This window comes from Choloepus didactylus, chromosome X, assembly GCF_015220235.1.
Source record: "Choloepus didactylus isolate mChoDid1 chromosome X, mChoDid1.pri, whole genome shotgun sequence".
NCBI classification, from domain to species: Eukaryota; Metazoa; Chordata; class Mammalia; order Pilosa; family Megalonychidae; genus Choloepus; species Choloepus didactylus.
The window spans coordinates 191,795,947-191,821,610 of record NC_051334.1 but is presented as its reverse complement, the minus strand read 5'-3'; the positions used below and the strand labels follow the sequence as shown (position 1 = coordinate 191,821,610).

The following is a 25,664-nucleotide window of genomic DNA, read 5'->3' as shown; positions in this document are numbered from 1 at the left end:
ACGAATCTTACAAACATGATATTGGTTGAAATAACACCCCAAAGAATACATACTGTCTGACTCAATGTCTATAAAGATCAAAAACAGATGAAACTGAACTGTGGTATTGGAAATTAGGATAGTGGTTAACTTTCAGGAGGAAGGAGAAGAAAATCATGGGGGCATGAGGGAGGCTTCTGGGCAATGGTAATGTTCTATTTGGGGGCCTGGCTGGTGGTTAATGGGTGTGTTCACATTATGCTGATTCACTGAGGGTCCATGTATGAACTGGACTTTTCTATACGTGTGTTATATTTCAGCAAAGGGTTTAAATTTTAACACATGCACATGATAAGATTCCAAACTATACAGAAGAGTGTACAGTGAAAAAGAAGTCGTTCTCTCACTCCAAACTCCCAATTCCCTTCATCGGAGTCTATTACTAGTGCTAGTTTCTTGTGTTTTCTTCCAGAAATGTCCTGTAATAAATGCAAAGTATGTGTGTGTATCTATATGTATATCTACGTTCCTTTTGTTGTTTAAACAAATGGAAACACTCTATACACATTGTTTTGTCATGTGCTTTGTTAATGTAACAGAATGTCTTGGACAGCTTTTCCTACCGATGCGTGGAAGCTATCTACCTTATTCTTTGTAATGGCTCAGTCAAGTTCCGTTATGGGAATGCACCATAATCTGTTTAACCAATCCTCTGTTAGTGAGCATTTAGGATTTTCCCAAAATTTTAAGTATTACAAACAATGATACATTAAACACCTATTTATACATCGCCTTGCCCACAGGTATGGGTACAGTGAACTCTTGCATCTTTTGTGTTAGATTATTTAAAGGTGAAAATCCCATAGAGTCAAAACCACCCTTAAAATCCCCTTAGGAAGGCTGACATACCACAGCTCCATTACTCCCTAGAACCTGTTTGCCTGTTTGTCTTGCAGTATTGAGTAGATCACTGCGTGTCTGGCTCAGCATCAGATGAAAAGGTTAACTTGCGGTTAGGAGTCCTGTTGAATGAAATACGTGTATCTCCAGCGCCAGAATCACAGCGAGCTGCTCACTCTGTGAGAGGCACGTGAGGAATGAGACTTACTGAGGGACTAGCCAGCCACAGCTGCTACTTTACATTCTCTCTGGGGCACAGCGGAAGCTTTGACAGAATGGTGGGCACAACCTGCAGCACTATTCCAATTGTTGTCTTCTTTCTCTCAACTCGCTCTTGTTTGTCTCTTTCTGTTCTTTCTCTCCCTGTTCTGTTTTTTTTCCTCTCTCTCCCCTCCCCCTCCCTTCCTCTCTTCCTTCTCTCTCCTTTCTCTGGAGGCTCAGTGTATATATTTGAATTTTCATAAGTTACATGTGCATATGGTGTGATTCTACTGTATATTCATAGTGTCAATTCCAAGAAGTGGAATTTTGGCAAATGTATGTATGTAACTTCAAATCATATATGTATGTGTTTTTTACATAGATATATTTTTCTATTGGGGAAAATGTCAAACCTATACAAAAGCAGATAGAATTATATAATGAACCCCACATACCATCAACAATGATTAACTTATGGCTGGTCTTGTTTCACCTATATCCATCTCTCCTTTCCCTCTTTCTGTAATATCTTGATGCAAATCACAGATATCATACCACTTCATCTATAAATAGTTCAGTGTGGATTTCCAAGGGATAAGGACTCTTTAAAAATGTATCTACAATACAATTATCACACCTAAAAAATGAACAAAAATTCATGAAAATCAACAAATATCCAGTCCAATGTTCAAGTTTCTAATGATCTTACAACTGGAATAAAAACAAATTTTTGTTTGGTTGAATAAAGCTCTACATAATATCTAGATATTGTGATTGGTGGATATAGCTTTTAAATCTCTTCGTGGCTGACACTCCTTGCATTTCAGGGACTTCACTGTGAAATCAGTCCCTAAGGGGAAATAAGCAGGCGAGAGTAGATACCAAATGTGGGATGGTGACCAAGGTTCTGGAAGCCTTACACAGTTTTCTTCCCATTTGCTCCTTGTCCCACCTCTTCTTCTGGCTAGATCTGGAAGCCTCCTAGCCCTGAAGTTAAAATTCTGGATCTGTGTTCTGACAAGAACAAATATATTTAGGGCCTGGTCAGTGAGGCCAACTAGTGGAAGTGAGCCTGTCCCAGGACATCTGGTATGTTTACATCTGGTAGCTTTGACTCTGCACTGACTCCTTCACTTCCCTCTTGTCATTCACTCAAAAACTGTGAGGTACCTGGGGTATGTTGTGGTCAGGTGGCTTGTTAAACCTTGGAGGCTGCACCTGGCATTTACATGGCTCTAGCCAATGGAGCTACAGCACCTCAGGATTGATTATGGGACAGAAAGTTGTGTTTTGCCCCCATGGAAGGTTTTGGTGACTAGAGAAGGAAACAAAATTTGGATATGACCTATTTAACATGAGAAGCTACAAGGTGATTTTGATCAACTCCAGACCCGTGGAAGCAATATGTTATTGTCAGATAACTGTCAAGAGTAGAAATTTTTCAAATATATACTCAGTATAGTTAGTATTTTTCTTGTTTTTTTTACTTTGTGATAAAGGATTACAAATTAATGAGGAAAATGAGAAGGCAAGATGCTGCTGAGGTTTTACGTTGTTTAAAAGGTTATATTCACCACACAGCATCTTTAAAGTAGGTAATAAACATTATTATATAGAAAAAAATTTTTGAGAGAAGAAAAGAGTCCAGTTAGGAAATGTTTTCTTTGGAAGTAACATTAAACATTGTATTTAAAAAATACTCTTTTTCCTGCTTTCAGGCTGCTTGCTTATGCCTGCTTTCTGACGATATTAAACAATTATCATAAATCATGCCCTCTTAACAGAATTATTCTTTTCATTCTGTCATTTTTCCTAACCACTTTAGATCACAACATTTTTTTGTGTCCTTGTATATATGTTTTAGCATAAAGACCAACTATTTTGAAATTAGATTTAATCCATTGCCTTTGAAACCTGAAAAGTGTCACAGTGCTAAGTGTTTCTCTAGAAAGCAATACCTTGTCAAAAGGGCATAATGAAATGTCGGAGAGCTGGCTGTTCATCTTTCCATTTATTGTCTTTGACATTCTTTGGACTACTTGATCACTCTCTGCTTGGGCAGGCCTTACACAAAGGACAGAGGCATTATTGCTATTTTTTCTCCATTTTAGAAAATTGCCCATTGCTACAAACCCTCCAATACCTTTGCTGAGGTGGGAACATGCAGATGCCTTCTACTCACTGTCCTGCATGAGCTGGGTCTTAGCGTCTGTCTGTGAGCTAATGAAGAACACCTTTGCCAGCAGTGATCTAGAGCAGGGGTCAGCAAACTCTGGCCCATGGGGCAAATCTGGTCTACTGCCTCTTTGGTTGGTAACACAGCCATGCCCATTTGTTTAAATGTGTTTGGGGCTGTTTGCACGCTACCACAGCAGGGTTGAGTAGTTGCAACAGACTGTATTCTCACAAAGTCTAAAATACTTACTATCTGGCCCTTTATTTAAAATGCTTGCCAGTCCCTGCTCTAGAGAATAGAAGTTCAGCATAGCATCATGTACCCAATGCATCTGAGGGTGTGTTTCACATGTTTTAAAGTTGAGGGTGAAAGACCATGAGGAAGATGTGGCAAAAACTCCCACCTGGGAGCAGGAAAAAGAGGTTCTAGTCTTGACTTTGTCGATACTTGCATGAACTTTGGCAGATCCCATTCCTTCCCTGGCTCCAGTTTGCCCCAAAGGTAAAATGAAAGAATTTAACTAAATGATCTGTAATTCACAGATGCATATCTACAGCTGAGACTACATGCTGCCCCACTTATTAAAAATTTTTATTTTGAGATAATTTTAGATTTACAGGAAAAGTTGCAAAAATAGTAACAGATTGCTGCTGATACAGTAAAACAGTGTTGTATCAGACAAGGTTTTCCAGAGAAAGAAAACCAATGGGATATATGTATCCTAAATATATCTATCCTCCCCCACCCACTCTCTCCCATATATATATATATATTTCCTGTTTATCACACACACACAGGCAAAGAGATTTATTTTAAGGAATCGGCTTACACAATTTATGGGGACTGGCAAGTCCGAGATTTATAGGGCAGGTCAGGAGGAATTCCAGTAAGAATGATTGATGCTGTAGTCTTAAGACACAAATGACCATATAAGGAATGAAAAGAGAGGCCATGTCTACAGATTCTACATAAAAGCACAATAAAGGAATATTGTGAACAACTTTAATGCCGATGTATTTGGCAAATTAGATGAAATGAACACATTTCTTGAAAAACACAAACTACCAAAGTTCACTCAAGAATAAATAGGAAACCTGCACATCCCTGTATCTATGAAGGGAATAGAAATTTTAGTTATAAACCTTCCCAAAAAGAAAACTTCAAGCCCAAGTGGCTTCACCAGTGGATTATACTAAACATTTAAGGAAGAAATAATAGCAATTCTATACAAATTCTTCTAGAAAATTAAGGAGGCAGGAATACTTCCTAACTTTTCTTTGAGGTCAGCATTACCATGATACCAGAACCAAAGACCTTACAAGAAAAGTATAGACCTGTATCTCTTATGAACTCAGACACAAAGTTCTAACCAAAATTTTGGCAAATTGAATCCAACGGTATAAAAAGGAGACTACATCATGACAAAGTAGGATTTGTCACAGGAAAGCAAGGTTGTTTTAACACTTTAAAGTCAATCAATGTACTTGTCAATCAATGTACTTCACCATATTAACAGATGTTTAGACACATACAGTATAGTGGTTTGGAGCTGTACGTACTGCAGAATAACATGTTCTTAAATTTAATCCATTCCAGTGGGTGTGACCCATTGTAAGTAGGGCCTTTTGATGAAGGTACTTCAGTTAAGGTGTGTCCCACCTCAACCAGGATGGGTCTTAATCCTATTACTGGCGTCCTTGTAAATAGAATGAATACAGAGAGAGAGAAAGCCACAGAAGCAAGATGCTGGAAGCAACAAAACCTGGAAGAGAAGGGAGAGACTAGCAGACACCGCCCTGTGCCTGGCCATGTGGTGGAGGAGCCAAGGATCACCAGCAGCCAGTCTTCAGGAAGAAAGCATCGCCTTGATGATGCCTTGATTTGGACATTTTCATGGCCTCAAAACTGTAAGCTAACAAATTCCCATTGTTTAAGCCAACCCATTTCCTGGTATTTGCTTGAGCAGCCCAGGAAACTGAAACATACAGTATATCACCGAAGACCATGACCACACAATGCCTATATGTGGATATTCCACAAGATTTAGATACATGACCAAATTGTTCAGTGTTCATCTGGATGTGTCAGTACAGACTTTTAGCCAAGGTTTCATAGCCTACCACGCAGTTGCCTTTTTGTCTGTTATGGGACAGAGGCATTCCAGCCCTATATTGCTTTCTTCCATACCTGGACGCACAGGCCTATTGTTAACAGGTTGCTCTTTGATGGAGCATTTGACAGGAGCAAATAACTGTAAACTCTAAACCACAAAGTCCTCCACACCCAACTACAGTCAAGGACTTATTTGAACAATGAGTTGTACCATTTGGGCTCATTCTACTGGCCAATGCAAACACGTGACCATTTGGGTAAGAAAAGAAATTAGCCAAATTAATGGTTACTGACTTGACCAATGAGTTCCATCAATATGGTCAAACTGGTTGGATTTGTGGGCCTAGCCTGAGAGACAAGCAACATGGTGTATTGAGAGCACCCCAACCTGGGAATCAAGGGATCTGGGTTATACTCAACAGCGAGGTCTACCACCAACTCACTATACAGCCTTGTGCAAGCTACCCCCCTCTGGGGACCCTGGTCTTTGAGGACTTCACCTGCTCTTCTGGGCACAAACTCATGAAGACCTGAGAGTCATCCCTTACTGAACAGTCCTTTCATGTGGGAACGTGCTAGGGCAGTGGGACTATGGACTCACAGAACAGCCTTTGCTCTGGACAGTATCTTGCTGGCAGTTAGTTTCTTGCCAGGTGTCTTAGTTTCCTGGGGCTTCTGTAGCAAAAAAACACAAACTTGGTGGTTTAAACAACAGAAATGTATTGTTTCATAGTTCTAGGGGCCAGTAGTCCAAAACAAAGATGTCGGCAGGGCCATATTCCCTCTGGAGGCTCTAAGAGAGGACCCGCCTTGCCTCTTCAGTATCCTGGGGTTTGCCTACGGTCCTTGATGTTTCTTGCTTTGCTGTTGCAGCAGCCTCTGTCATCACATAGTGTTCTCCTCTGTGTCTCTGTCTGTGTCTCCCCCCTTCTTATGACACCAGTCATATTGGATCAGAGCCTGCCCTACACCAGTGTGGCCTCATCTCAATAACATTTGCAAAGACCCTCTTTCCAAATAAAGTCACTTTGACAGGAAAGAGGTTAGGACTTCAACGTGTCTTTTTGTGGGGACACAATTCAACCTGCAACACCAGGGGATGGTGCTCATGCTGCATGCCCCTGAGGCCTTTGTAGGACTTCCCCGGCGAGGGGCTCATGGTGCACACTCATCCTGGGGCCTGTCAAATAGGCGAAGGGGGAGATGTAGGAGCAGAATTGTCCTTGGCCCTGAAAAGGCCCTTTCCTGCTGTTTATTAGGCCGAAATAGATGCAAAGCCATTGATGACTGAGGCTGCTAGATGGAGCTGGTTCCCTTTAGATGCACTCTCCTCCCCTTCTGCCTGACTATAAAATAACACACAGTTGCATCTCCTCTTTGCAATCAAGAACTGACTTCCATGAATGCTTTGGAAATTTGAGATTTAAATATTGGCTGCTTTTCGGGATGCAGTCCCCGACTTTTCATTCCCTGTATCTTTTGTGGGACAGAATGTTTTTCTCCATTGTTAGAAGCATAGCACTCATTCCTTCTGCAAATTGATTTGGTCCACAAACCTTTCTCAATAGGCTCTTCTCTCTTGGCAGGACCTTCACTGTGAGCTGAGCTTGGCTGTGGCTCTCTGGAAAGAAGTGGGTGTTCTTTGCCCTTGGGGAGTTGACAGTTTAGGAAGGATGGTGGCAGGCAGGGCTAAAAACGCCTCCCTCTTCCTCAGCCACCACTCACCATTCTGCATCTGGGGTTCAGACCGCTCATGTCTCCCATGGGTGCTGGCAGAAGTCCCTTCCCTTGTTTTCCTGGCACCAGGATGTCCTCTACACTGCTCCTACTGGCTTCAGAAAGAAGTCCCAACTCCTAGACCCTGTGTGCAGGGCCCTCCACTCCCCAGGGATCTCCCTCCTCCTCACCTTTCCAGGTGATCTTGGCCACCTTTTCCCAAACCTCCTGTGCTTCAGCCATACTGCTAGTGAAAGGCAGAGACAGAGTTAGACCACAGCCATGTGCTTCCATGAGGCGCCTTGTCTGCTTGACCATGGATGGAGTCTTCAAGTTGAGAAGTCCATGCCCCTTGCTTCCTCTGATCCAGCCCAGGTTCCCTTTGGGAGCAGGAGAGATCCCAGTAAGCCTCTTCTCATCTTTCCCCTTCCCTGTTCACCGTGATGAGTCAAAATAACACAGGCTTAGGGGTCAAAGAGAACTGAATTCAAGTTCTAACTGGGCTACTTCCTGGCTGTGCAATTATGGACAGGTTGCATCCCTCCGTGAGCCTCTGTGAAATAGGATAACTTGTGCCAGAATTGATTATGGATATGAAAGAAGGACATTGGGGAAAGGCTTTGGAGTCTGGAGAGTCCTGATCTCAATGACCTGGCTCGGAGATGGGGTCAAAGGGATAGGGCTGAGAGTGCTGTGTGGGGACCAGCAGGTGTAGGTTTCTGGGGAGAAAGGAAGGTGACGAGGGCTTTCTCCTCCATCACATCCCCCCCACCTTGTGGCCTAGCCTTGAGTAGCCAGATGGCCCCTGCTGGGAGCCTGAAGACCCATCTGCAGTTGCGCTTCCCCCTGACTTGCCTTCAGAGAGGGCCCATGTAAGCATTCACTGGTGTCAATGTACTGTCTGCTCCTTTAGTGATCACAGAGAAGTAAGTACTCTAGGATGTGGTGGAGCTGGAATTCGAGCCCACGTCTGTCTGATTCCTCCTACACACTAGGCTATACTGAAAAGGCTGTAATGAAAAGAGGAAGGGATTGGGAGTCAGAGACCTGGCTTTGAGTCCCAGCTCAGCCAAGCGCTGGCTGTGTGACCATGGGGAGCTATCTAAGCACTCTGGGCTTGTTTCATTGTCAGTTAAATGGAGATAATCACACACACGCAGGGTTACTGGGAGCATTAAATGAGGCAGCATGTAGGGAAGTGCTTTGTAAAGTGTGCGTTCTCCAGTTAGACCACAGCCCTGAGGTGTCCTAATTGGCACACAGGCCAGTCTTCAGGTGCCACCTCACTTCCTTGTTTGAAGTCACGTCACACTGAAAACCTGAGAATGGCATGGTGACACCTCTGCCTTGTCAGAGTTTGAGTCACGTTCTCCCTTCTTGGGTTAGCAGCAGCTCCCTCACCCTGTGTTCATTTGTTCCAGTTTTCCCTCTCTGTGTCTGTCTGTCTCTCTCTCTCTCTCTCTCACACACACACACACCAGGAGGATAGGCCTTGGTGCTTTAGTATTCTTCTTTGAACCCCTTATAATCCAAGTGCCTCCTGCTTGCCACATCCTCTAGAAATGTTGCCACCTGGAGTTGATCGCCTGGTGGAGCCTGGGCCCCAGGAGTGAGGTGCTGGTCATCAGGGTGGCCTAGATTGTTTTTAATGTAGACAGGTCCTGGATTTGCTCGTGGCAGCTCCTTGCTGGGGGACGTCATCACCAGTGCCATCTTCCTCCTAAGCCCTGGAATGTGTCCTTCCCTCAGGGTGAGTTGCGTGTGACAAGGAAGGAAGCTTGTGTACCCTAGGAGCAGGAGGAGGTGGCCTGGAGGAGGGAGAGCTCTGTGGCCCACAGGGGCTGCCATCCCAAGCCCTGGTCCCAGCTTAGCTCTGCCTTGCTCTTGGTTTTGCACAAGTCCCTGCCCATCTCTGGTCTCAGTTCCTGTAGCTCCGGATGGCGGAGTCAGCCGAGTCCCACCAGCCTGACCAAGGCTTCCCTGTGGGTCTGCTCAAGCCTGCAGACACATCCCTCATCGTCCTTGGAGGCAAACACCAAAAGAAGAAGTATCAGGCTTTTACACAGTCAAGCAACAACAAGGCTCAAATCTTTTTCTTCGCAAAGATTTTCTACCTTTTGGCCAATCTGCCTCTGAGTAGCCCAAAGCACAACAAAAATGAGGTATGGGTCCCAGCTCTGGATTTTGTAATAAGCAGGCATTAAAAGTCTGCACCACACCTAGATCCCCTCCACCCCACCCCCCAGCAGTAGCTCGAACCTGAATGACCCTAACTGCTTCTCCCAGATACTTGGCCCAATGAAAGTAAATATTTCAACAATGAACTCTCTCACTCTAGGCGCAATCCTTCTCTATACATGCTACATCCCAGTTAGGAAGGAAAAAATGTTTATCACATTCTTGCATGACCATTCTATACCAGATTGAGTGGGAGACAGGCAGGAAAACTGGAAAGGAAATGCCTGTAATATTTAGTTAATGTGGTCATCTTATTTGATTTGGCTGCATCTCTCCAAATGCAAATACAAATGCCCCATTTTATTTGCTTGGCATCTTTCCTTCACCAATAAGAGCCAGCTCAAGTCCAAAGTGATCTTGGAGCAGAACAAGGCATTGACTGGGACCTAGAGCAGTGTGGAAAATGTCACAATTGACTTTTGCATAAAACTGTTTCTTTGGTGTCTCTTACAGAGTAGGCCGTGGGGTTGGAAAGAGCAGTGGGCTTAGAGTAGAATCGTTCAACTCAAGTCTGATTTTCTCAAAACACTGTTGCCCAGATTACCAGGCTTGATGTGGAGGAGTGACTTCAGCAGGATCACACTTGGAGCTCTGCAGGGGGGTTTTCCAACATTTGAGCAGATGGTTTTGGCCCTGTGTCCCTCCCCCAGAAAGCTGAGTGGGCCCTGAAATGCTGTGAGCAAAGCATCTGCATTTGGAGCTTAAGTAGCTGCTTCATGCTTGCCTTTCCGGAGAGACCTACAGGTGGCTCTGTTTGGGGGAGCCAGTAGTTCTGAGAAGCGCTCTCTCCCTATATTTCAGCATCTCCTGCATTGCTTTGAAACTTTTGACTCAGACAGGGAGATCAGCTGTGTGGCAATGACAGCTAGGACTTTGGGGTCAGAGAAACCCGGGTGGTAGCCCTGGCTCCTTCCCCCTTAGTAGCTTTGTGACCTCAGACAAATCACTGCGCCCTCCTCTCAAGTGTTACTGAGGAACAGAGCGGGGCCCACGGTGGGTACTCGGTAAAGGTTCTTTATTGGCCTAGTGGTATTTGCGCAAGAGCCATAGAGGGTAGTGCAGCATAGAAGGGCTTTTCTTGGGCCCATTCAAGGTGGCAGATGCCCTGAGTGCCAAAGCATTTCTTCATAATGAAGCCTTGCCCATGAGGCTATCCCCAGACACGGACCCCCGGGAGAGTAGTTTGGGGAGGCCCCAGTTGCTGGAAACGGCAGCTGTTGCAGAGGATGTATTGACATAAGGTCAATATACGAGTGTGCCATTTAGTACTCTGGTGAAGACTGTCCACTCAGATCTCATTTGTGTGTAAAAAAAAAAGTGTGTCTTTTCCAGGAAGAGCTTCTTTGACCAACATGACTGAGCCATGATTGGAGGCGATGATGAGGGCTTGGGGTCGGGTGCCCAGTGAAATCTGACACAGGGATGGTCTGGGCAGAGCTTTCATTGAAAACTTTGTCCCTTGTGGGTTTGGGGCCCAGTCTCCAGACCCTTTGCAGTAACCCGGATGGGTTCAGTTGAGGGCTGGGCTGTGTCCTTCCCAATTTGGACATGTAGAGGCAAAGAAGAAGCTGGAACCACAGATCCAGATCCCCTGAAAAACTGCTGAGAACGGGACACTCGGGGACACCAGGGACACAAAGTCAGGGGCTGGGCCGTTCACAGCAAAAGCCTGTCAGCGGCTGGGGGCAGGGTGTCTGTTGCCTCTGGTGGAGGGGCCGATCCAAGCACGCCGGGCTTAGGGCAAGGCCCCCGATCCAACAGAGAAACCGAGACAGAAGTCGGCCATGTGGGATCGGCTGGCGTAGGGGAAGGCCAGGGCTGCCTGCACCTGTGGGAGAGGCCTGGGTCTGGCAGCAAGGGCTGGGCACCAGCAGGGGCCGAGGGCCCGGCTGACCCGTTCCTCTCTTAGCTCTTTGTTTCCTTCCACTTTGACACTATGGTAAATGGCATTTGGCTATATTTTCCCACATTTGGTCAACCAATGTTTGTTTCCTGGGCACCTGCTCCAGTCCAGCCCTCTGCTCTGTGCTGCTCTCTCCTCATGGGGCTCCTGTTACTGGCATGTGTGATGATGGAGTCCACACAGGGCAGTGGTGGTGACACAGGAGCAAAGTTGGTCCCTGCCTTCTCTCTGTCACCTCCTTCAGTAGGCACTGACTTCTCAAACAGAGAACTTACTTTGTGTGTGGCGGGGGGCGGGTGTACACGTCAGGGCAAAGTGTAGGAAATTCTAGGCTCCACACCAGGACTGGGTTGATTGACTTCCCACAGCTGGGTCCGGGAAGTAAGCCCAAACACTCAGGAAGGTAACTGATGATTAAAAAACAATCTGTCTTTATGGACTAGCTCTGACATGGACCAGAAACTAACAGGATAAGAAAGAGCCCTGGGAAAAAAGCAGAGATAACCAACTTCACTTGGGATCCAGGAGTTTTCCCCAGGTTTGCAACAAAGCCTCATGGGAAAATGAACCCTCCCAGGCACCTTCTCCCTCTGGGCGTAAAGATTGCCCTTAGTGATCCGGAGACAGAATTTTATTCTGAAATGGGTGGGATGGGATGGAGAACACAAGTGTGGATTGCTGGGGAGTTCCACAGCCCCCACTGAGTCTGGAAATTCAGACAAGGGAGCTCAGCACTGGCGTCTCCCCCTAGAGAGGCCACTTAGGGCCCAGGAAAAGTTACCCCTAGCAGTAATAGAAACCACTGGCGGGAGTGGTTGCTTTTGCTTTTTAAAAAGGTGAGACAAGCATAGGAAGAAAATTATACTGCGCCAGAGCTCAAGGCTGAGAAAGGAGGAGCCAGCTCTCAGTGGGCTTGTGTGGCCTCTTTCCATCCTAAAATGTCCTATTTTTCTACATAGAATAAGAAAATGCACTTGTCCCCTCCCTCTTGCCTCCCTCCCTCCCTGTCTTTGTTCCAGTTTCATAAAGCCCTCGTGAGCAGCCGCCTTGGTTCAGCTTTAGAAATCACGTGAACATTTCAGCAGCCCCCCGATCTCCAGAATCTTTTTCCAATGACCTATCCAGGCCCATTTACTTGGCTGGCGGGACCCTGAGCGCCACCCCCTTCCTGGGCCAGTGTTTTATTTGTAGGACAGCTCCAAGGTACCCCTGCTGGATGACACTTCCAATTCTTAGCCTGGTAAAGACCCAGATTCACAAAATGCCTCTGAAGCCAACTCTATCAGTCAGGGTCCTCCAGAGAAACAAAACCACTAGCAGGGGGGTGGGGGGGAGATAGAGACAGATAGAGATAGAGATGATAGAGATAGAGATAGAGAGGAGATAAATGAGATAGATGACTGATTGGATGGATGTCGTAAACTACATATATAAAAAGATTATTTTAAGGAATTGATTCGCGCAATTATGGGGTCTGGCAAGTTTGGAATTTTTAGGGCAGGCCAGCAGGTGGGAAACACAAACAAGGGTCAATGCTGCAGTCTTGAGCAGAAGTTTTTCTTCTCCAGGAAATCTGTTTTTGTTCTTAATGCCTTCAGCTCATTGGATGAGGCCCACTCACATTATCAAGAGTAATCTCCTTTACTTAAAGTCACCTGATCATCAATGTTAACAACAACTACAAAATATCTTCATAGGAACACCTAGAATAGTTTTTGATTAGATAACTGGGTACTACAGCCAAGTTGACACATAAAACTAACCATCACACCAACCCTCTCTTCTCTTTTAGCAGATCAATCCCTCTCTTTCCCCAAGTTCAGACTGGGAAAGAGGACAAAGTAAGTAACCAGAAAATTATTTTGAACATGTGAGATTTGCCTCTAACGTAGTGGGATTCCTCTGTGCTCCTCCTGGAGTGCTGGAAAGAGTGGTACATTTGGAGGCAGAAAGTCCGAATTCAACTTTCCCCTTTGCCATGGAAGAGCTGTGCGATCTTGGGAAAGTGAGTCACCCTCTCCGGCCTTCATTGACTTCCCTAATTTGACAGTCTAGCCACAGGCTTGTTGAGGACAAAATGAGGTAAGGGTGTGACAGTGCTGGGAAAGGTCAGGGTGCTTCATGCTCATAGGCTCTGTGGCTCTTGTCTTGGGGACCTGCTCCTGGGGCAGCTCTTTATCATTTGAGGGTGGGCTTAATTCTCTGAAATAGCCAAAAAGCTTCCTGAGAGAATATGGAGAATAAAGTGGGTGGTTAAGGGAGAGAAGGCTGGATTGGGCTACAAAGGCTAGTGTCCTCAAGGGCCACGTCCGCAGCTCACACTGGGTTTGAGTGACAGAAACTGTGAGAAAATATGTAAACCCTCTCTAGGGGACTTTGAAGGATACATTTCCTTGAAGGTGTAAATTCTGGTTCCTTTGCTTAAAAAAACAGTCTCATTATCATGAGACCTCCAGAAGGAAAGAGCATCTGGGTAAATGCCTGGTCAGTAGCATCCTCCAAGCCTCAGTTTTTGTAACTGAGGCTGTTGTGGGGTCCGTGGTCTCTAGGGCTGCTTCCAGCTCTGACGTGTTCAAGTTATGATTCTGCTTCAGGGGAGATGGGTGTGATGATAGGACCTTGCTCAGTAGCTGTCAGAGCAGGACACCTGGGGAATAATAGCAAACACTTATAGAGCCTTACTGGGTGCCAGGCACTCCTCCTATGAGGTAGGTACTGTAAACATCCCTATTTTACAGATGAGGAAACTGAGGCACAGGGAGGTGAAATGCTTTGCTCAGGTTTACACAGCATCTAGGAATTGGCAGAGCCAGGATGCAAACCCAGGGAGCCTGGCTCGAGAGTACATGTTTTGTTCTATGGGAAAGGGTCTTATGAGCAGAGTCTTCCAGAACGCTCTTGTCCAGTAGAAGGAATGAGGGCACAAATGGTCCAGGCCAGAACCCCACTCTGTCTGCATGCTGCCAGTTGACTCTGACTCGGGGAAACACACAAAAGCTCTGAAGGGGCTGAGCCCCCTGTAGGAGTCTCGAGGCACCGTTGTTCCTCAGAGGCATTTTAGGGTCAAGGCCAGGATGGGGGTGGGTATTAATACCACTGGCCCACTTCTGTGAAAGTGTGGAGGAGACTGGGAGAGCGTGAAATTGGCCCTCCAGGCCCACTAAGCCCTCTCGATTCAGAGGCTTCTGGCCTGGTTCTTAGGGGCTGTCGTGAGTGGCAGATCCATCTGCCTGGTGAGCTGCTCAAGAGGGGCCTTGGTGCCCAGCGGTTTCCAGGAAACCCCAAGAGCAGCTAGTCATAATGGCCTTCAAGAGGGCGCCTGCATTCCAGCTAATTTATCTCTCAGATTGCTTGGGCTATATCTTATCCTTTCTGGCATATGTTGTTTTTTATCTGATGAAAGGAGTAAGAGGAACTGAGGACAGGAAAGAAGGATATTTGTTTGCTGTATATTTTGTCATTATTGGCATTTAGCATCTCTCTTGCCTGGAGGCATATTTAGAATAAGGGTCTTCAATTAATTTCTCAAGACTTTAGGGCAACAGAAAGTAATTAGGCCACTGTGCTGGTTTGGATGTATTATGTCCTCCAAAACACCATGTTCTTTGATGGAATCTTGTGGGGGCAGACGTATTAGTGTTGATTAGGTTGGAATCCTTTGATTGAGTGTTTCCATGGAGATGTGACTCAATCAACTGGGCGAGACCTTTGATTAGACAATTTCCATGGAGGTGTTACCCCACCCATTCAGGGTGGGTCTTAATTAAATCACTGGAGTCCTATAAAAATGTTCACAGACAGAAGGAGCTTAGAGCAGATGAGAGTGACATTTTGGAGAGCTGCTGCAGCTTAGAGAGACATTTTGGAGATGGCCATTGAAAGCAGACTTTTGCTGATGCTCTGGAGATACTAGCCCAGAGTTTGCTCTGGAGAAGCTAAAAGAGGACAAGATGCCGCAAGAGCAATATTTTGAAGAATGCACAGGAGCTGAGAGAGGAGCTGGAACACAACCTGGGATCAGCAGACGCCAGCCACGTGCCTTCCCAGCTAACAGAGGTTTTCCAGATGCCATTGGCCATCCTCAAGTGAAGGTACCCGATTATTGATGTGTTACCTTGGACACTTTATGGCCTTAAGACTGTAACTTTGTAACCAAATAAACCCCCTTATAAAAGCCAATCCATTTCTGGTATTTTGCATAATGGCAGCATTAGCAAACCAGAACAGCCACTACGGAGGTGCCATGATTCTGATTCTAAGCTAATGGGAGAGGCTGTGGGGATGGGGACATGGAAAGGATGGCTGAGAGGTCAGGGATGTGGGGCCTAGATGCAGACTCAGCTCAGGCTCTTCACCCTGGAAGCACCTACAGGGCTCCTGAGGCCCAAAGCTCGTAGTTTATGCTTGAGGAAACAGGCCCAGAGGGAGGCAGAGACTTGCCCCAGGCCACACACTTTGCTCCCAGCCAAACTGGGGCCCGAAAGCAGGACTCTTTTTGCCCATGTTGCCAGGAAGGCTTAGATGCCCTTCCTGTTCCTAATCAGGAGAAGCCAGGAGCTGGGCAGACCTCCTGCATTCTTCCAGCTGCAAGCACTCCGCCCCTCCTCAGAAGCTCCCGCCTGGCACCCTGCTGTTCCTGGGCACGGTGACCATGCTCCCCCGGGCCCAAGGTCAGCACCTGATGTGCCTCTCTCTCCTCCCCCTCCTTCCAGGCCTGGCCAAGGGCCTGGTGTGGAGTAGGAACTCAAGAAATGTTTCCTGAATGGGTAAAGGGGTGGATAAATAGAATGGATATGGTCTTTTGTGCTAAAGTACATACTAAAATTTTAGGACTCATTTTTGTTGTAAATTATATTAGATTGCACTAGAATTTCAGATTTTAGTAGAGAAGAAATTATAGACAAGTCCATGCATTCTCACTCCTCAGTGATGGCTAACCACCAAAGATTTAAGGAGAAACAGGAATTTAGTACTGTAATTCTAGTGTTTTCTTGGTCTCTTTTGTTGCTTGACTGAGCTGTGAGAATATTCATGCTTTGAAAGGCCTTTTCTACCATTTCAAACCTCGTATACAAATCCATAAAATTAAACTGAAACTTCTTTTCCTTATTCCTTCTTTGCTCTGGTGTGGTGTGGTGACTGTATCCTTTTAGCATGTTTTGAGAGCAGAGTGCATTTAATGCATTTAGTGGCTCGGTGGGTGTGTGCACTTTCTCCCTGTGCTGAGTGCAGTTGAACCTGACCCAGGGTTCCGGGCGTCTGGCCTGGCAGGCCCCTGTGTGGTCTCAGAGCAGGAGGAGGCAGTGGCCTTAGGAAGAGGGGAACAGAGGACAGGTCCACGTCCAGAGGGCCCCTCTGGGGCAAGACCAGGAGAGGAGGCGGGAGGGGGGATGGGGCATGCCCAGAGCTTGTCACAGCCTCCAGCCAACCAGTTTTCACAACCAAGGCTGCCTTTCCAGAAGAGTTGCGAGGAGCAGTTTAGCAGGCTCCCCCTCTCAGTTCTCAGATTTCCTAGCTGAGCCATCTTGGACAATTACTTCATGTCTCTGAGCCTTTGTTGCCTTGAAAGCCAGGTCTCCAGCACTTCCCTGCTTGCCCCTGCCTCTTCCCCGCTGGGCCTCCAGCCTCCATTCAGCCTGTGTGGAATCTCGCCAGTGCTCAAGGGAAGATTTTCCTAACAAGCGACCCTCCCCAGGCCGTCAGTGAACTGTGCGGCCAGTAGGCTAGCAGGATTTCATGGCTGGGACTGTAAATCGGGTTTGTTGGAAGGAGGGAGTAATTATAGCTCTCAAAACCCCAATGTCATGCTGACTTGAACCATGTTCTTCCTTCCTGCTGGTCTCCCTGGGGAAGGGGGTTTAGAAGCATTTTCTAGGCAGAAGACACTGGGGAGGGAGTCCGGAGAGAGGAGGGGAAGCACGCAAGCCCTCGGGTGAGGGGAATAGGGGCTTTATGGCTCGCAAACATCAGTGAGATCATGAACACACCTCCAGAACCGAGCCAGGATTTGTCTGGCGTTTGAAGTGGGGTCCCTTTGTGGAGATAACTTAGGGCAGGTTGAAGGTGTGGGGAGGAAGGCCTACGAGGAGGGAGGCCGTGTTATCCGTCCAGGCCCCTTCCTCTCGGACATGTCTTGATTTTGTGGGCTATTTAGCGAGTGGGGACAGGCCCTAGCATCCTCATCGTGACTCTGACTGCCCTGTGTCCTCTCTGGTCTCAGGTTCTTCATCCGCAAAGCAGTCTAAATGAAGGGTCTGCATTTGGAGGAACACAGGGAAGGCAGTTGCCTCAGGGGGACCTGGGACAAGCGCTGCTCGGCAGTGACGTTAACTTGGGTAGCAGGTGGCACTGGTTGGTAACCTAAACAGGTTCCAATGAGAGAGAAGCTGGGCCAGGACAGGCGTCTGGCTTGTCCCACCAGGGTGCCAACCTTGGAGTTTCCTTGTCTTCTTCCCAAGCCCCAGTCAAGCCCCTCTGCCCTTGGCACTTGCCTGTGCTCCCAGAATGCAGCACTGCCGAGACTAATCGACTTGTCAAGGTGCCACAGCCTGTTTAGGTAAATCTGTTAACCTTTACCTGTAATTCCTGGGAGCACTGAGGAATTCTTTTGGGGTGATGTCCACAGACATACTTCAGGCTTCATGGATTTTGTGTGTTCTCTCTGATACTGCATTGGTCAGGAAGCTGAGAGGAATCAGTCCCTAAACTTGCACTAATTTATTTCTTCATTTTGAGTCCAGACAGAGAAGAGCACTGACTCCCCAAAGGTCAGGGACGGGCCATCAGTTTCAAAACCTTCTACCCAGTACAGGGATCCCCTCTCCAGATTTAGGTTTTTGTTTGACTACCTCTAAGGACAGGCAACTCGCTGCTTCCGAAGGAGCCCATTACAGTTTCAGACAATTGTTTGGAAAGTTTTCCTTACTCTGAGTGAAACTTCTTCCCAGTAGTCCAGTTTCCATCCTCCTTATGCTCCTTCCCATGACAGCTGTGGACAGAAGTGGGCGCAGCCACCATGGGCCCCTCCTCTTCTCTCCTCTGTCATCTTGTTTCAAGGCCCCTCACTCTTCAGCTCTCCCTTCCATTTTCTCCTGGCTTCTCCTCATATGTCTAATTCTGTAATCCATCTGGAATAAATTGGGCTGTTTAAAGGGAGAGAAAGAAAAGTAGATTTCCCTTTGTGTTCACATCCAGGTTCCCCCGGAGCACTTGATTTCTTTCACCTGGTTTCATTTAGAAATAGATTTCAAAGGTGGCTTCACTTTTCCTTTTTTACCTCAGATGCTGTATTAGTTTCCTATTGCTGCTGTAACAAATTACCACAAACCTAGTGGTTTTAGACAACACAAATTAATTATCGTCTTTAAGAAGTTTGGAAACAGTGAGTAGACTTTAAGAACATAAAGATGACCCTAACTGTTAAAGATAATGCTAAACTGTTTCACTTCTACTTTGCAAGATTGACTAGATCAGATTAATGTGGATATATTTGCTGCTCAACTTAATTTTGGCTTATGCAAAACGCATTTAATACTAACACTTGTATTTGTAGGGGTAGAGTGAATTGAAAAAGAAAGAAGTTTTTAATAAATAAATGTTGGCAATAGAAATGTTTCTATAGTCTATTCTTTTTCTCATAGTCTAGAGAAAAGTTTAGCTAGATTCACTTCAAACATTTAAGTGATATCAAACAGATGGCCAAGAGAATAGCACCTTTTTGGTAGAATCAAGAATAAGGAGAAACTAAATCAGGAGAGTCAACTTATTATAATAGAAATATATTGTTCTCTTGTCTTTCAAGAATGTTCTTGAACATGTTAATGGATTTATGTTTTTCTACAATTCTGAAATCCCTAACTCCTCGGGTGCTAAACAAAAAATACCCAGCCAGGTTACTTCACACTAGTTCAGCGAGTTACTTCCTTGGTTAAGGCTCTGGCGTTGATGCACAGCACCAGAACTTCACATAAGACCACCTCAAGTAAGACACCGCTTTGCTCCTATTCAGAAATTGGGTTCCCCGAAACAATGGTAACCAGGTCATCCAAGATACATGGGAATCTGCGAGGAGGGCATCAGTGCTTGGCCCAGAATCTGTCGGGTGCTTGAAAACCACTGGGCCAGATGGCCTCTGAGGGCCTCTCCATCTGTGACATCCCGTAGTCTCACAGTAGTGTGTGTGTGGGGGGGGGGTGTTTTAGAGTGTTTGTACATTACATGTCCACGTGTGTCGATGCTGGGTCACCTTCCCTGAGCCTCCTGAGCCTCCTGATTGGGACTACCACCACCCTCCTCCACGGTCACCATCACATTATCTTGGTTTTTGTCCTTATTATGAAATGATTATTGTAACATCTATGATGAAATCATTATGCATCTATTGACTTGTTTCTTTTCCTCTCCCTCCACTAGAATGTCTGTCTGGCTCTGTCTTACCCATCACTTTGTCCCTTGCTCCCAGCACAGTGGCTGGTTCATAGTAGGTGTTCAGTAAATAGTTGTTGACTCAGTGTCTGTCTGGGTCAGGTGTGCCTCAATGTGTTTGTGGTCAGGGTACTGCACTGAACCTAGCAAATCTGGGCTTGGCCTTCATCTGAATCTTGAATGGATCCCTTGTCCTGATTGCCACCTGGTCTTTCAGAGGAAAGTTCTACTGGCTCGAGAGAGCAGCAGGCAGAGGTAGCAACCAGGAAGGCAGAGGAAGGAGGTCAAGGGCTTAAACTCTGCCTACTCCCTCCACCTGCCTTTGCTTAGTTGGGAGCCCCCATTGGACTTTTCTTCTGTGCTCTGAATTAGCCATTGCCAAAAGCTCTGATCAATTGGAGGGTCTTTGTGGCTTCAGCTTGGGTGGAGTGAGGGTGGGGTTTGTCATAAAGAAAAGAGCCTATTACTCTGCTGCTGTTTTGGTTCCTTGGCCTCATACCCAGCACATCTGGACACCAGCTGCCGGACCACAGTCCCAAGCAGGTGGCCTTCCTGGCTTCAGAATAGCTTCCCCTGGGCTGGCTGGCTGGCATGAAACACACTCCCCAGCTGACATCCTGCTAAGCAATGCAGCGCAGGTACCCTGCCTCTCTTCTCCACTCCGACTACAGCAGCCTCCACAGATGGCTGAACAAACTGACAGACATGCGCAGGGGCCTAGGGAAAGAATTCCCACAAGCATCCTTTCCATGCACCCCACTGGCAGCCCTGGAAAGCGGAGGAGAACCCTGTGCTTCCAGGGTTTATGTAAAGATGGGTCCAGCAAGTGAGTCGGTGGAATTTGGGCCCTTTTGGTCACAAACTGTGCGACCAAGGTCCTCTTGTTTGTCCTTTCCCAGAATGTACTCATGTAACGCACCCAGGGTAGGAGAAGCAGCACTGGTCCTCTACTAACGAAAGATACCATGACGAGCGTCCAAGTTCAAGTCCTAGCTCTGGCACTGGCCCAGCTTGGTGACCCTCCATTTCCTCGTTGGATGAGTAAGGATAATAAAACCCACCTCTCGAGTTGTTTTGGAACAAGAATTCTTGCATATTAGATGCACCTAACCCGGTACTCGCCAGAGGTAACACGTGTTGGATCAGTCCAGTTATGGCAATGGGCTCTGCCTTTGGTGGAGTCGCCCAGTTCTCTCAGAGAACAGAGTTCCACACTTTGGAGAGCTCATCCCCCAACTGGTAGGTGAAAGAGCCTCCTTGATGTGGTTCTGAGTTTTGTGTCCATCACATCATTGTAGGATGACATTAGCAACACCTTTCCCTCGGTGGCCATGACGCTGCCTCATTACCGGGGACAGGAGGAGCTGGTAACAGTTTTTTGTTGTTGAGGTGATTTTCATTGTTATGAAACAGAATGAGTTACATCAGGTTTGATAATCAAGATGACTTCTCCAAGTAGACAACATTCCCTCTTACCAGCCATGGGGAGACACGTCAGAGCATCTGCTCTGAAGGAAATGGTCCTAGGGAGGGTGTCCGAGTCCTGGGTTTGAGCTCCAGTTCTGTCATTTGCTGCTATTGTTACTGAGCATGACTTATGTGTCGATAGCACTCTCCAGGCTAAAGGAGCATTCACGTGGTACTACCCTCACGGCAGTTCTGGGAGGTAGCCAGGACAAGAGTGATTCTATTTGGAGAAATAGGAGCTGTGGGTTTTTTTTTTTTTTTTAATTCAGTTTTATTGAGATATATTCACATATCATACAGTCATCCATGGTGTTCACTGTACCATCTTATAGTTGTGCATTCATCACCCCAATCTATTTTTGAACATTTTCCTTACACCAGAAAGAATAAGAATAAAAAATAAAAGTAAAAAAGAACACCCAAATCATCCCCCCATCCCATTTTTCAGTTTTTGTCCCCATTTTTCTACTCATCCATCCATTCACTGGATAAAAGAGTATGAGCCACAAGGTTTTCACAATCACACTGTCACCCCATGTAAGCTACATAGTTACACAATCGTTGCAGTTTGATAGTTTGAGGTATTTACTTCTAGCTATTCCAATACATTAAAACCTAAAAAGGTATATCTATACAGTGCATAAGAATGCCCGCCAGAGTGACCTGTCGACTCCATTTGAGATCTCTCGGCCACTGAAACTTTATTTTGTTTCATTTTGCTTCCCCCTTTTGGTCAAGAAGGCTTTCTCAATCATACGAAGCCGGGTCCAGGTTCATCCCTGGGAGTCATATCCTGCATTTCCAGGCAGATTTACACCCCGGAGTCAGATCCACACACACGAAGGAGGGCAGTGAGTTCACCTGCTGCGTTGGCTTAGCTAGAGAGGTGGGGGGGGGGGCACATCTGAGCAACAAAGAGGCACTCAGGGGGAGACTCTTAGGCACAATTATAAGCAGGTTTAGCCTCTCCTTTGCAGTAACAAGTTTCATAGGGGCAAGTCCTGATATCGAGGGCTCCACATACCAAACCATCAGTCCTCAATGTTTGTGAGAAAATCAGCAACAACCCAGGTAGGGAGTCCAACATTTCTGCATTTTCCCCCAACTCCTCAGGGGGGTCCTGCATATATATTTTTATTCTCTGCCCAAATTACTTTGGGATTTCTCGCTATTTCACACTAACCTATGCAAACCTACCAGGTCTCACTTCCTATTCAAAGTTCCATGTAATTATGGTATTTGCACAAACCATATGAGTTAAATTGTTCAGGAAATATAGATCCTGCACCAAATAAACATCTATTCCTTTGGCCTTACACAGAAGTTGAAGTTTTAAAACACAGTCAGTATTGTCCTTTATCCTTTGGCCTGATTTGCCCTAGTCCTAACCAGATCTGCTTCATTCATATCTTTAATAGAAGTCTGATCCTTTTCAGCTTTTTAACATTTGCTGTATGGGATAATACTAATTTTCATAGTTGCAGAACTCTAGCTCTGAGACTCAGGTGTCACACAGATACCCAGAGTTCCAGGGATTGATCAGGTTATACTCAAAGGGATCAGCATCTCAGAATCTGGAGATAGCCATTACAATTCAGGAATAGATGTGACTGCTGTAAGAGCTTACAATCTAGGCACCATTACAATAAGCCTTCCCCTGATAAGCTGTGCTCTAAGATTCTATTCTCAGAGTTTACACATTGTAGTTGGTCCATATTGGTGACACATTACAATGTTTATCTTTTCATTTCTGGCATACTTCGCTCAAAATGCTGTCTACAGGATCCATTCACCTCGTTGCGTGCCTCACAGCTTCACTTCTTCTTGCAGTTGCTCAATATCCCATTGTATGCACACACCACAGTTCACCATTCTGTTCCTCGGTTGATGTACCCTTAGGCCACCCCCACCCATTGCAAATCGTGAATACTGCCTCCATGAACACCAGTGTGCAAATGTCCATTCATGTCCCTGCTCTCAGATCTTCCAAGTATATAACCCATAATGAGGTTGCAGGACCTTGTGGCAACCATACTTAGTTTCTTCTGGAACCACCTCACTGTCCCCACCAACAGTAAATAGGTACATATCTCTCTCTTGCAGCACTTTTATCCCTATTTATATTTTTTCCTATAATTTTATACAGATGTATTCACATATCATACAATCAATTGTTCATAGTATCATCATATAGTTGTGCATTTATCACCACAATCAGCACTTGAACATTGATTACTACAAAAAAATTTTGTTAAAGAATAATAAAAAAGATGATAAAAAATAAAATACCATACAATACAATATAATAATAAGGTCAAAAAACAATACCAATACCAAGAATCCCACACGCCTCCCTTATATCCCCCTCTCATACACATTTAGCTTTGGTATATTGCCTTTGTTACATTTAATGGAAGCATGTTACAATGTTACTGATGACCATAGACTCCAGTTTGCTGTGATTATATTTTTCCCACATACCATCCCTTTTTCAACACTTTGCATGGTTGATATTCATTTGTTCTCCCACATATAAGAAACATTTTTATATTTATACATTTAGTTACAACCACTGACCACTTGAGTTTTTGCTAAGTTATACAGTCCCAGTCTTTATCATCTGTATTTACCTCTGGTGTCATACATGCCCCTAGCCCTCCTGTTTCAGCTTTACTCACAGACATCTTTGTTCAGTGTACTTACAATATTGTGCTACCATCACACAGTATTATGCTATCCATTTCTGGACCTATACGTTCCACCTTCTTGACCCAGCATCAGATGCCTGATCTCTACCCTCTTTCTATCTCCTAATAACCTGTGTTATCAGCTTTTAAACTCCCAAAGTTTGCTCATTAATGTTAGTTCATATTAGTGAGACCATACAGTATTTGTCCTTCTGTTTCTGGCTAACTTCACTCTACATACCATCCTCAAGGTTCATTCATGTTATTATATGTTCCATGACTTTGTTCTGTCTTACAGCTGTGTAATATTCCAACATGTGTATATACCACAGTTTGTTTATCCACTCATCCATTGATGGGCATTTGGGCTGTTTCCATCTCTTGGCAATTGTGAATAATGCTGCTATAAACATTGGCTTACAAATGTCCATTTGTGTCTTAACTTTCATATATTGCCTTTATCATATTGAGAAAGTTCCCTTCTATTCCTATCCTTTGAAGTGTTTTCGTCAAGAAAGGATGTTGGATTTTGTCAAATGCCTTTTCTGCATCAATTGAGATGATCATGTGGTTCTTCTGCTTTGATTTATTGATGTGGTTTATTACATTAATTGATTTTCTTGTGTTGAACCAACCTTGCATACCTGGAATAAATCCCACCTAGTTGTGGTGTATAATTCTTCTAATGTGCTGCTGGATTCAATTTGCTAGTATTTTATTGAGGATTTCTGCATCTATACTCATTAAAAGTATTGGTCTATAATTTAAAAACATGGGACACTTCACGAATTTGTGTCATCCTTGCGCAGGGGCCATGCTAATCTTCTCTGTATTGTTCCAGTTGTAGTGCATGTGCCACAGAAGCAAGCACCTTTGGGGAGTTTTAAGTGACATATCCAAGGTCTCACAGCATGTGAGGTTAAAGGGTGGCATATGAAGCCCTGCTCCAGCTGGAGTTGTCAGCTTAGGAGCCTTTGGACTCAGGGCATAGGGCTGGCTGTCAGTGGCACCTACGTAGCTGCAATGATAGTTTCTTGGCCATGACAGTTTAGATGCTGCATGTTTTGATGACCTTGACAGTTTTGAGGATATTGGCCATGAATTTTGTAGAATGTCCATCAATTTTGGCTGTTTTGAAGTTTTTTCTCATAGAATTGATTTTTTGTGTGTGTTAAGAAGTAGAGGTTTAATTTCTACTATAGATAATTATTTTTTTGTTTATTTAAAAGTCCAGTATGCAATGCTCTCATATACCCAGAGTCTATGTATATATAAATCTGTTGAATTTATAAATCAGTAAGGAGACTATTGACTTTGCAATATTGAATCTTCCTATTTATGAACATGATATATCTTTCCATTTATGTAGTTCTCTTTTGTTAGATTATTCCTAAGTATTTAACTTTTTATGCCAATGCAAATGGTGTCATTTTACCCAGTAATGTGATTAATGAATACTCTGTGCTAGGCCCTGTGAGGAATATTAAGGGAAAAGAGGAGAAGGGAATGGTTATTGAGTGCCAACTACATGCTAGGTTACTATACTGGATGCTTTACTTACTTTTTTATTTAATCTTCTCAACTACCATCCTATTATATACCACCATGTACAAATGAGGAAACTGAGACTCTGAGAGATTTTAGACCTTCAGAACTGGAAGGCCACAAATGTCTGGGATGCTAAAAAGACCGTCTCCAGGAAAATGGATGCTGGGGTTAAGTCTGACTCAAGCCCAAATATTCAGGAACCACAAGGAGGAGGTGGAGTGGCTAACACACACATTTGAATGTGGTCCATGGTACCTCAAGCCTTAAACCTCCGTCTTTCTCTCTTGGGTCCAGGAACAATGAAATGGAAGGG

The 25,664-nt window shown here is 45.2% G+C and overlaps 1 non-coding gene across 1 annotated transcript; it reads right to left on the bottom strand.

Annotated features, from left to right (window-relative positions):
• Positions 1 to 24,569: 24,569 nt before the first annotated feature.
• Positions 24,570 to 24,674, bottom strand: LOC119523931. The gene has a single exon (XR_005214732.1). It is a non-coding gene; the product is annotated as a U6 spliceosomal RNA (small nuclear RNA).
• Between the last annotated feature and the right edge of the window lie 990 nt (positions 24,675 to 25,664).